Source organism: Anolis sagrei, chromosome 2 (assembly GCF_037176765.1).
Source record: "Anolis sagrei isolate rAnoSag1 chromosome 2, rAnoSag1.mat, whole genome shotgun sequence".
NCBI lineage: Eukaryota > Metazoa > Chordata > Lepidosauria > Squamata > Dactyloidae > Anolis > Anolis sagrei.
In genome coordinates, this window is record NC_090022.1 from 66,924,590 (window position 1) to 66,937,415 (window position 12,826).

At 38.2% G+C, this 12,826-nt stretch overlaps 1 protein-coding gene across 2 annotated transcripts in view; it reads left to right on the top strand.

The window, feature by feature from the left end:
• The window catches only part of CENPP (centromere protein P), a 178,526-nt gene that overhangs the window by 98,696 nt on the left and 67,004 nt on the right, over positions 1–12,826 (top strand). The window lies entirely within an intron of this gene.

Below are 12,826 nucleotides of genomic sequence, written 5' to 3' on the forward strand. Positions count from 1 at the left end.
GTAATATAGTAGAGTGGGAAAGGGGAGGTCTTCTGTTGAAATAATTCCACTCAGGATGCCCCAGGACATGGATACACTTTTCTGTAAATCTGGTTCAAGGCTATAGGATATTAAAACAGAGGTAGGATAATGTAGACATGGAGAGAAGGAAACAAAGGGGAAAAGCATATTACACACTTTAATACTGTGGACACGATAGAACATTTTTCTGCCAGTAAGGATGCTCGAGATTGCGTTTGGTCCACTTTTGAGAAAGGAGGCACATCCTGATCCATGCCTCCTAGGCTCTATTATCCTTTGGTTCTTGAATTTATCCTAATTTTGCAGTGCTGTAAATGAATTCCTAAAATGGATATAAAATGCTTACAGGTCTAGAATTTCACACTGAGAGAAAATACGTTAAAGTACACATTTAAATTCATATCATTCTTATTATATTTATTTATACTCTGCTTTATCTCTCTCGAAGGAGACTCAAAGTGGCTTACGTTAGAAGTATTGCCATACAATTTAAAATATACGAATATGCAAACATTAAAACAGAATTGAAAATAACAGTATTAAAAATTCACAATTACAATCCATTAAAATATATTCAAAGCTAAAATCACATTTTATGTCAATGGGAATAAGAAACTTAAAAATGAACACATGTAAAATTAACTGAAGGTTCAGTCTTGGTATGTTTTGGACTGCAAGACTTTATCATGGGGAAAAGGTGTATCCACTGAAGCTTTCTCACCAATCCTTGTTTCTATAACAACCTAAAATTTTCAAAATCTGGTAGGGACAGAAAGTGAAGTGAAATCATTTGAACAAGAGCACAGATGACAAAACAAAGGTTACAGGGATGTTAACCCTTCCCTTACAAACAAATTAAACTTAAGAACAAACCCACAGAATCAATCTTGTTTGTAACCCAGGGACTTCATCTTTAGGTATTTTACGCTGCCTTTCATAAAGAAATAGAATTTTACTTTGTTCTGGCAACACACTTATAGAAAGCGTTTTAACTTTTTTTTAAAAAAAACCCTATTACTTTGAGACAGTTGAATTGCAATACCATTAAAAAACAATGGGTACAAGAAAACAAATCAGACAACCAAAATATTTTTCAAGATTTGAGTATTAGTACTTTTTCATGGAAAACGCAATGCAGAAGAGCACAGTCGTTGTGACTTGCAATGATGGACAAATTTCCTTGTTTGTTTGTTTGTTTGTTTGTTTGTGTAATACATTTATATTCCGCCCTTCTCATGCCAAAAGGGACTCAGGGCGGAGCACAGCATATAAACAGCAAACATTCAATGCCGGGACACAGATTCACATACAATACATAAACATTAAAAACATTTATCAAAAAATTAAAATACACCATTTAAAACCATCCTAGTCACCCACGTCAAATCATTTACCTGGTTATCTTTCCTATTGCCACTTTATTGCCCTGTCCCGAAATCTTGGTCCCACAGCCAAGTTTTTACCAACCTTCTAAAGGACAGGATACAGGGAGCCGACCTGATCTCACCAGGAAGGGAGTTCCATAGCTGGGGAGCAATCACCGAGAAGGTCCTGTCTCTCGTCCTCACCAATCGTGTCCGTGACAATGGTGGGACGGAAAGCAGGGCCTCCCCGGAGGATTTTAACCTCTGCAATGGTTCATAGGAGGAGATGCGTTCGGACAGGTAATTTGGGCAGGGGCCATTTAGGGCTTTATTAGCAACTGCTTACAGATTGGACTCTAGATTTTAAAAAAAGATATTATTGAAATTCAGCATAAAAACCAGAATAAATTTAATTGATCTAAATCAGCCCATACAAATTACACAACTTTAACATATTTGACAATATGGCCCAGTTTGTTATGTTGCCATCTTCACAAACCATGGTGTATGGGGGTCTAGAACAACCTCATTCAAAATCCTCGTTAGTTATTAACATGTACCGGTTTTGGGTTCAATTTCCATTTTGAATGGAATAGGAGGAACTAATTGAACTAAGCTAAGATCACTAGGACAGTATAACTAGTACTGTTGTGCATCTTTAAACCTCTTGAATATGTTTTCATTCATTTTATTTAAACACCCTAATATCTTAATTCCGTTTCTAAAGGGATACTTCTGTATGAACACATTTTTCACTGGCTTCTGTTGTAATAGAGTTTTTGACTGTCCTATGATCTGAAAGTACACATTCTCTGTTTTGAGTAGCTTGGTTTGACTTTAATTCACCCACATTTCTTTCCAATAACAGATATATTGGTGAACTACTTAATTAGGGGGGGGGGGGGTTGACAAAGAAGAATAAATTTTATTTATGTAAATACAAAACCACAAATGCTCAATAGAAACTTTGTTGGGTTTTGTTCATAAATAAATTCAGATATACTTTTTTAGAAGATCTGACTCATACGTTATTACCTTTTCATCTCTGTACGTACCATAAATTCTACACTTATTTAAATGTCAAAATAATAAAGTATTATTGTTGCATGGAAATATTTTTGTTTTAGAACATCAGAGTAAGAGCTGTAAATTCAATCATAAAATATTTGCCTCCTCAAAATCTTACATCCAGATGATATATACAGATATTTTACATGTTATAAAAGCAAGCTTTAATGCTCTGGGTTGTCTGGTGTACCCTTATGAGAAATCTGGATATAATTCAAGGCGTTCTGGAGGCAACCTGTAGTTCCATAGTACAATTTAGAAGAATTTTGTGATACACCATTATATGATCCTACCCAAGCATCTGTTTGCATGTAGGATTGGAGTTTAGATAGTTGTCATGTTTCAAAGAGGAAACGTTTGCCATAATAAGCAAAAATCATCTTGTGGCAAGGCTGCTAGTCTGTCCCTTTCCCTATTCCTCACATCTTCACAGTGCAACCCCAGTGGCCATTGCTTCGTACAGCATCACTACTGCCTTGCTGAACCAGATCCAGAATTAATTTGGTCCAGGATTCTGTCCACATCAATTGGTATTTACATACTTCTGGCATTCTCACAATATTTATAGCTATGGTACTGATGATTATAACTATTTTGATGTTGTTTGCCTCAATATCAGAGATGTAGCTCAGTCCAACCTCCTGCCATGAAGAAATAAACAGTTCCTGATTGTAGATGTTTTAAGTTAGCTGTTATGATTGGTAGTTTTGTGTAGCTACACTTCATGATTTAAGTACATGAAAATATATGAGGTGTCTTCAGAACAAACTTCACATCTAGGGTGTCTGCCTTGGGGACACTCTCAGAAGTCATAAAATAAACTTTAAATTGGCTTTAAAGAGCTATGTAACCAATAGTTACCACTAAATTTGTGATCAAACTGTGTGGCCCATGCAAAAAGACAACATTGGACTATCCAGATCCTGACTGTATTCTGCTGGCATGTATGCTCTTGGGCATAATCATGTCTCTTTTACAGTTTCTTACCCTGAGGCAATGAATTCTTAGCTGTGAGAGAAATGTTTTAATAGGGAAAATGTGATGTAATTCTAAGTATTATTCAAATACACAGAGGGAAATCATGTCACTTAAGAAAGGAATGCTCTGACGCTTGCAATACCATTTAATCATCTTATGGTGGAATGTGGTTTCAAATAAGTGCTACATTATTATTGTCTTCCGGCAAAGTTTCCATTCATTGTGTTTAGAATGTAAAGCAAAAAGTAAATATTCTGACATTGAAGGTCTCTCTGTAAGCTTGCTGTATATGGAGTGGTAGTTAACAGCACTTCTTACATTTTCTCATGAAAGTATATTCAAGTTTGTCATTTGCAAATCAAAAGTGTTCCAAATGTGACCTCAAACAATAGTAGAGTGCTATCCCAATGCAGTGATGCACATTCTGAATTCAGTAAAGCCAGTAAAGCTCCTAGCCCAGGCATGGGAAAACTTTTTTGTCTTGGGGTCACATTGTGGACCTGGTCAGGGTCAGGCCAGGAGGAAGGGGAGCCAGGAACACGCTGGGTGGGACAAACCTGGGAGGGGAGGGTCTGAGAGAGAACGGAGCCAGGAGGGGACAGGGCAGGGCCTGGATCATCCTCAAGTTGTCCTCCCAGCATAAGGACAGGGCTGCTCACCCTATCCTTATACTGGGAAGAAGGCGGGACACACAGAGACTGCTCTGCCAACCCCCGATCCCCCTCCCCATCCTCCTCCCCCTTGCTCTGGGCTGTCCTCTTTGCATTATGCGGGAGGAGGGCAAGACAGGTGGTGAGTGCTCCAGAGGGCTCTCAGCCACAGTGTGCTTTCTTCTAGCAGTCCTCCCAACATAAAGATGTGGCCACTCACATTGTCGTTATGCCAGGAGAAGGTTGACTACGTGCCTTCCTCCCCATCTTTCAAATCAAATCAAAACATTTATTTCGGTCATTGACCAGCACAGGAAATAGTGTCACGTTTCCTTACAAACCTGGCATGTTTGGTACATTAAAAATATAAATACAACTACTAAAAACACAATATGGGCGAGGGAGCAGAAGGGGAAACAGGGTAAAAACATACAATGCCCAGATCCATCACCAAATTGTAGATTCAGGGAAGACGATTACTGGACACACAGTTGACTTTTGGAACTAGTCATTCCCTGGCGGATTTTGTATGCTGCTGCACAAAACTTTGCGAACCTCCCCATCTTTTTAGCATAAGGACATGGCAGGTTGCTGTGCCCTTCTGCCAAGAGGATAAGGAAAATGAGGAGGGCCTGAGGTAAGGAGCCAGGGGGCCAAATTCGGCCCCCAGACCTTAGTTTGCGCATGCCTGACTTAGCCCCTCAAAACTATAGGGAGAAAAGGTTCCCCATTGTTGCTGACACTCACAACCATTTTAATTTTCCCACACTTCCTCTGGGATCCTAAGGCAGCATCTCTGTCAGGACACCCAGGAGAGAAGGAGGACTCTTAGCCTTCCTTGATTTAATGTTCTGATCTGGTGACCCCCTGCCTCATTGTGAAGCGAACAGGGAGTCCTCTTAGTGGCATAGACTGTTAGCTTGTGTCCAGTTCTAGAACTGCACAGAATTGATGCTATGACTGCACAAAATTTTGAATAGCAAACCATTATATTCGACCTTCAGAAAGTCAATAGATTTGACTAATAAGAAAAATATCCAAACTAAACTTTTAGGAAGAACCTTCTCACATTAAGAGTTTTTCTTATAATAGAGTGGAGTACCTTAGACAGTGATGGGCTCTCCTTCATTCAGTATTTTGAAACAGAGGATAGATAGCCACTTCCCAGATGCTGTTGCAGTACATCCCTGTACTCCACTTGGGGTCCTTTTCTGCTCTTTGAGTCCATGGTGAAATAATGACTTGCACCAGAACCAAAAAGGTCTAGAATTGTCTATAAAATTCATGTGATAGACTTGGGATCAGAGTTTTAATATGACTTCACAATGTTTTTACAAAAATAAAACTTATTTGAGATTGAACCACATTGGCCAGATAATCAACAAAGGCAGATGGTTCCCTATAACAGTAATTCAGTGTATAGGCCAAGGAAATTATGAAAGTATGAAAGGGAAAGTTAGAATATGGGCCTGTTTTGACAGGGATTAATATTTTGATAAACGGCCTATAAAGGATGTTCAGGAAGGCCAGGGTGTTTCGTCCATGTCTGCATCATGTGGCAGCCTCTAGTAATGGTGGATTCATTTGATGTTTACTAAAAGTTTATACTTTCTGCTCATGGTTATGCCTTCACTACCATATTCATAGTTTATTTTGTCATGACCTATCTCATCCACTTCTCCAAAGCATCACGTATTGTGGGTATTTGAAAATATTTTGGGGCAGCATTCCTGTAATGTAAAAGAGGTCACTTAGTTATATTTTATGCTTGCGTAGCTTGGAAAATAAACCCCCTGATGCTTTACAAGAACTAAAACGCAGAGGTTAACAATTATATGGTTCTTTGAAAGAAAGGTTATGTTACTTCCATTATAGTTTCCTTTTTGCTGGCCAGCACAAAGGCTAAGCCACTGAGAATATTGGCCACTAACCATAGATATTACATACATGAACGAAGAAAATAATACTCTTTGAACTCCAGTATCTTGCTGAAGTTATGAAGTTTATTGTAAAAGACAGTTATTTAGGATGTAGCATAATCCTGCTTACATTATAGACCACCTAATCACCTCCTATGAAATGAAATGTAGAATATAATTTGGCTAGGAGATGTGTAATTTATATATTGTAATTTACTAAAAATACAGTCTTCTGCATTTGTTCCCTCACCAGAATTGCAAATATTTATGCTCATGTGGGGATGTACCAAATATAATTATAGGTGTAGTCAATCCAATGCAGAATACAATATGCAAGGAAGCAAAACATTGAGTGCAATTTCTGGCATTTAATGTGTATTCTTAATCTAGTCATTCTTTGATTCTATTTTTAAAATTTGAACAAGCTTGGGAAAGCCGATTTTTAAAATGACAGTGGCCCCTTCTACATTGTCCTGTACCCCAGAATTTGATCCCAGATTATCTAGCAGTGTAGACTTGTACACTCCAGTTCAAACTCAATAATCACAGATCAGATCCTGGAATATAGGGTAGTCTAGATCCAGCCAGTGGAAGACTATCAAAGTAAGAAAGAAGTAAGAAGTTCTGCATAGAAAAATCCCTCTTATGAATTTCCACCAAATTTTCAAATATATAGGAGAGGCTTGCCAGATTATTTTAGCATACAAACAGGCTCATTTAGAAACCTTTAGGTAATCTGGTCTGGGGCTAGACTAGCAACTAGTACATACAGCTAGGTATAGCTAGGTGGTAACATGATCTTGAAATATAGGAGTGATTAAAATTGCATCAGCAACATTCTTAATTAACAGACACTTCTGAACAGTTTTCAGTGGAAACTAATCCCACACCTGGGATACCACAATTTAAGGGAAATGTTGACAAGCTGGAATGTGTCCAGAGGAGGGCAACTAGAATGATTAAGGATCTGGAGAACAAATCCTTTGAGGAGTGGCTTAAATAGCTGGGCATGTATAGCCTGAAGAAGAGAAGGCTGAGAGGAGACATGATGGCCATGTATACATATGTGAGGGGAAGTCTTAGGGAGGAGGGGGCAAGCTTGTTTTCTGCTGCCCTGGAGACTAGAATGTGGAACAATGGCTTGAAACTTCAGGAAAGCAGATTCCACCTGGACATTAGGAAGAACTTTCTAACTGTGAGAGCTGTTCAGTAGTGGAACTCTCTGCCCTGGAGTGTAGGAAAGGCTCCTTCTTTGGAGGCTTTTAAGCAGAGGCTGGATGGCCATCAGTCGGGGGTGCTTTGAATGTGATTTTCCTGCTTCTTGGCAGGGGATTGGACTGGATGGCCCATGAGGTCTCATCCAGCTCTATGATTCTATGATTCATTGTATGATATACTAACAAGAAGAGCAAATCGGAATTAAGTAGTGCATATATGACTTTAGTCAAGTCTGAGTCTTCTGACACAACAAGTGACCCTGAGCAGGCATCCTTCTAACAAGCAGTAGCTATATTTTGTTTGGATTACGCTTTTTACCCACTTTTACCCTATCACTCACTGCTGTCAATGGCTGAGCATACAGCTCAGATAGGAACGAATAACTAATGATTGTGGGTCATTTTATGATTCTTTTGTGTTAGTCATAGTGAACATGGTTTGATGATTATTTGTATTTCTTCTTTCTCCTAGTGAATATGATTCAGTAAATTGAAATACAGAAGAAAGCTGTAAATTGAAATACACTAACAGTTACAAATACATGACACATTAATTAAAACAAGTATTTAAAAAAACAACTATAGAAGCAAACATTGAAGTGAAACAAGAGCCAGAGATTAGATTAAATCCTTTTTTTCAATCACCTGGTCTGACTAGCATAGACCTGTCTGAATAAAGCATTCCTTGTTTACTGGCAATAGGAAGACTTGGGTGTTGCCAGCCTAGCCTTCCAAGGAAGGGACTTCTGCAATCTGAGAGCCAGAACTAAGGAATCCTCTTGCATTGCATTCTTAGTTTTTACATTTTTGAGACAGGTCTTATGTATCTTTAAATATATATTGCAGTCTCATAGCTGTTTAAATGAGTTTGGATAACCTAAGCACAAAACCTAAGGACTAGTTGTATAATTCCAAAATTAGGACAGTGGTTTGTGTTATATTTGCATGATGGGCCTTCTGAATGCATGCTTTATTCTGTCTTATATTTGCCTATGTCATAAACCATAACAACAAATTACCAGTGTGCACTTGCACTTTTCAAAAAGAGAAAGTTGTGGATGGCATCACTTACAGGTAGAGAATTCCCAAATAGTGGCTGATTTTTATTGGTTTTACTTTTGTTTACATATTCTAATTTAAAGGCATGATTGTTTGGCTTTCCTTTAGAGTGACTAATTACCTTTACAAACCACTTAAAAGAGTTGTCAAGTGTACAAATTGTATTAGAAATTATGCACTGTGAATTTTAATGTGTCTCTTAGTCTGTCCTGAATTTTCTTTTCCTTGGCTATCTCTTGGTTATTATGTTTTAACAGAGGAAGAAAAAACCCTTTTTGTCCACAGTTTTCCATAATTTTATAAAACTTGATTGTTTTGTTCTCTTAGACCTCCAAACTAAAATGCTTCCTACATTGTAGCAGATGTGTTCAGCCCTTGTATCATTTTCATTTTTTCCTACACTTTCTTTCACTCTTAGGGAAAGGTAAGAGCCATGTGTCCTGCAGGCTATATACAGCACATTGGGATTCGAGTACCGGCCTTTGGACATCCTAATGCCTCTAGAACTCATTGTTTTTTGCTGGAAAAAGCATTTTTATAGGATAAAAAATAGGCTAAAATGCAAATAAAATTCGCATTTTGCCATTTGTTGCTGCACCATTCTGAAACAACAAAAAGAGATCCACTCCCTCTAAAATACCAGTAGCGCTCATGTTGACTGGTAGTGATACATCACATCGTGTTGTCTAAAATTGCAGCTGTGACATATAGATGCTCTGTAGGGCACCAAAACAGGATAGTGCCTGCCCTGCAATAAGGTATCAAGATACAATAACAAGAATTCTTGTTCTATAGGTTTGTTCTTAAGTTGAATTTGTAAGTAAGTTGGAACAGATACTTTTTTAAGTGTAACTCCAGCCAAATATCTGTCTGTCTGTCTGTCTGTCTGTCTGTCTGTCTGTCTGTCTATCTATCTATCTATCTATCTATCTATCTATCTATCTATCTATCTATGCTTTGGATAGTATAGGGAAGGTGTTTGTTTTGCTGTCTGTGCCCCAGTTCAGAAGATTTTACTTCCCATTCTTCCCCTGTGACAATTGGATCTTTATAAAAAAAATGGCTTGTTGTGGAATCAAGGATTGATAATGAAGCTTCACTGGAGACACCTTTTTCCCCATGGTAACTTGTCCAGGAATGAATTTCCCTTACAAGAGGTAGCGTTCTCTCACTTCCTGTTGTCTTACTTCTGTTCTTAACTAAGAGCCATTTGTAAGTCGGATGTTTGTAACTTGGGGACTGCCTGGCAAAATTTCTAAGAAGAACAGGAGTGACCGCTACAGGCAGAAAGGAATAAAAAACCACTTGAGCTGCATAGATCTAGGAAACAGAGGTGAAAACAAGTTGGCAGGCAGGCACTACAGCATAGGGTTTCCTGTGTCCTTAGCTACTTCTTCATTTCCAACAAATACTGCCTTTCAAAACTTGGTCAATTTTCCTTAATTATCCATCATGAATATATCTTTTCCTGATTAGTCATAGCTAGTTCAAACTCCCTCTTTGTATACATGTAGATAGAACTGCCAATGCTGTTGCTGTTTTAGCCACAACATTCTCATGTTAATCCCTATATAAAACCGTATTTCTTATGTTATTTCTAACTGTTGGAAACATTCTATAGCAGCTCTGTATAAGCTACTTTGGTTTTTGCTGTTCTAAACAATTTGATGGCTTCTGCAGTCTTGGCTTACTTTTTCCTCCCTCATGATTTCTGATGATGTTTTTAAAAAATTACAAAATATAGTCCCAAAATAGATCATTAGAAAATCTTCTTGTTTCATTTTTTTATTGCAAGAACTATCTGTTTATTTGTCATTTCTGCTCTTTTTTTAACCATCTATAAAGCCATTCACAACTGAATTACTAGAGGCACAAACAGATAGTTGCCTGCCACGTTCTGGCGACTATTAGATGGTTAAAAAAAACATTTTTGGGTCTTCTTTCACCACATAATAGTCAATTTGAAGGAGCAGCCATGCGCTTGGTTGATGGTTCACTCGCCCGTATGCTGGAAGCCTCAAAGGAAGCACCTGTGTGGGTGGGTGATGCTTCACTTGCCCCCAGGGATGGGGGCACCTTCAAAGGGGATGCTGCACAGGTAAGTGGAGCATCACCCACTTGCATGGCTGTGTCTTTAAAGGGGTAGCTATGAAGGTGGGTGATGGTTTATCCACTTGCATGGCTGCTCCCTGTCAAAAAGGAAAGAAAACAGGCATGGGAGAGTGAATTCATTCCCTCCCCACCTTCCTTCGTTCCCTTCTGGTACTGTGGGGCTTGACTGGGCTGAGAGATCAGTCAAGTCCCACAGTGCCAAAAGGGCAGTCACAACCTTAAGTTCACTCAACCAGGTGAATGAACTGAGGATGCGATTATTATGCAGGGAAAGGCAAAAGTCCCATTTTGCCTTCCCAAAAAGGGGGATTATTATGTGATGGTGGCTATTATGCAATGAAATGCGGTAGTTTGTTTCTTTTAAATGTTTAGTCAGGAATTCCCATCTTATAAACATGATCCATTGCTTTTAGTCCTACTCTGTGAAGAAGACAAACACCAAGTAACAACTTTTCAGTTCTTTGAAGATAGCTGTTATATGACCTCCTTTTCTCCTCTTTCTTCATTCTCTGTTCACTGCACTTCATTTGCCTGATTTTTGGCAACCCTTTTTTTGGCAACCTTCGGGCCATTCATTTCAAGAAGACCTTTGTATTGGGGTGGAGGGGGGGAGTTGTCTCATATTCAGCACACCACTGACTATGAGGGCTTCTCCAGATCCAAGCCACAGTATGATGACTTCTACAGACTTTGCTAATGTTCCACTCACTTCAGACAAATTATGCATGTTCCAATAGAGAATCTTGGGAGACCCCACATCTTTCATCCCTCAATTGCAAGAATTGCACCCTTCTGCTTCTGGTTTTTCTGTAGTTATTAAGTATTTGCTGTTGAATTAATTGTTATGGATTTATGGAACAAGAGCTCTGCTGTGCTTTACTACTTAACCTTTTTTAACAAAATGCGCAACTTAAACTTTACTAGTGTGAAAACACATGCAGCTATACAGATGTTTATTACACTTTCCATGAATGCAAGTTGGCTGGCTACACTCTCTATCCAGCAGCTAATCAATGCAGGCTATTATATAATATCTGATGCATCCTATATTTACAGGTCATTTTGCCAGGGTGTGATCCAAGTACTAATTGAAAAAAATGCAAAATATAAAAGATTAAACTAAAACTTTGATAACATCACAACATTACAATTGTACAATGATCATACATACATAGTAATACATATTTAATTGTCTTTTAGATCTTGTTATCAAATCCATATTTTTAATCATATTCACATTGCTTTTAGCACAAAACATCTAGTATTTAATCTGATGAGATAAATGTGATAATCATCCAGGCATTTCTTGTGGAAATTACATATTAACAAATAGTGAATCATATTTGTGTCTCTTCTGACTCATCATTACACATGACTACACCCGTTTCACTATGTTTTGTGCTTGTAAATATCAATGTTCTATTGATGTATATAGCATTTTGATACATGGAGCACCAACAGCATAAAAGTCTTCTTTGATATGTTGTTGTTATTGTTCATTCGTTCAGTCATTTCCTACTCTTCGTGACCCCATGGACCAGCCCACGCCAGAGCTCCCTGTCGGCCATCACCACCCCCAGCTCCTTCAATCCAGTTACTTCAAGGATGCCATTCATCTATCTTGCCCTTGGTTTGCCCCTCTTCCTTTTTTCTTCCATTTTCCCCAGCATCATTGTCTTCTCTAAGCTTTCCTGTCTCCTCATTATGTGTCTAAAGTACTTCATTTTTGCCTCTACTATCCCTCCCTCCAATGAGCAATGGGCTTTATTTCCTGAAGTTTGGACTGGTTGGATCTTCTGGTAGTCCAAGGCACTCTCTTCTTTGATGTATCATATTTAAAATTAAACATAATGGACATACCAATTTCTGTGACACGTACATTGACTAAATTGTCTATTCCATGATCTCCTTATTGGCTCCCAAAAATAAAATGTGTAGTGTACCTTCTGTTGGCCTCTGCCTATGATCCAGGACAATAAAGATAGATGGAGACTTCACACCTAAGCAATTTAGCAACAGTGAAGTCATATAGACTAAGTCTTAGTTATGTCTTTCCACACTCAATTTAATTATTCTCTTATCACATTGCTATACAATTTCAAACTGCCTATTTTAAGAGGAAGCAGCCTGTGTCCACAAATCCTATAGTTGGACAGTAGTAAGAGTACTAAAAAGAATTGAGATGAAAGAAAGCCCATAAGGCAGGGCCAAAAATTTATTTCATGATCTCTAATTTAATATTTTTTATGTTTCCTCTGTACTGGTAAACAAAACGGATACCACAATGTTAGCAATATATTTAGAAACTGCTTTCATCCTATATTTGACTAGTACTACCTCATAAGCCATTGGTGTTTCCACTGCTTGACTGTCAAAATATGTTGTGCTAGTATTGCAAAAGAAGAACTGAATCTTCTTCGAAGTCACAGTTCTTGTAA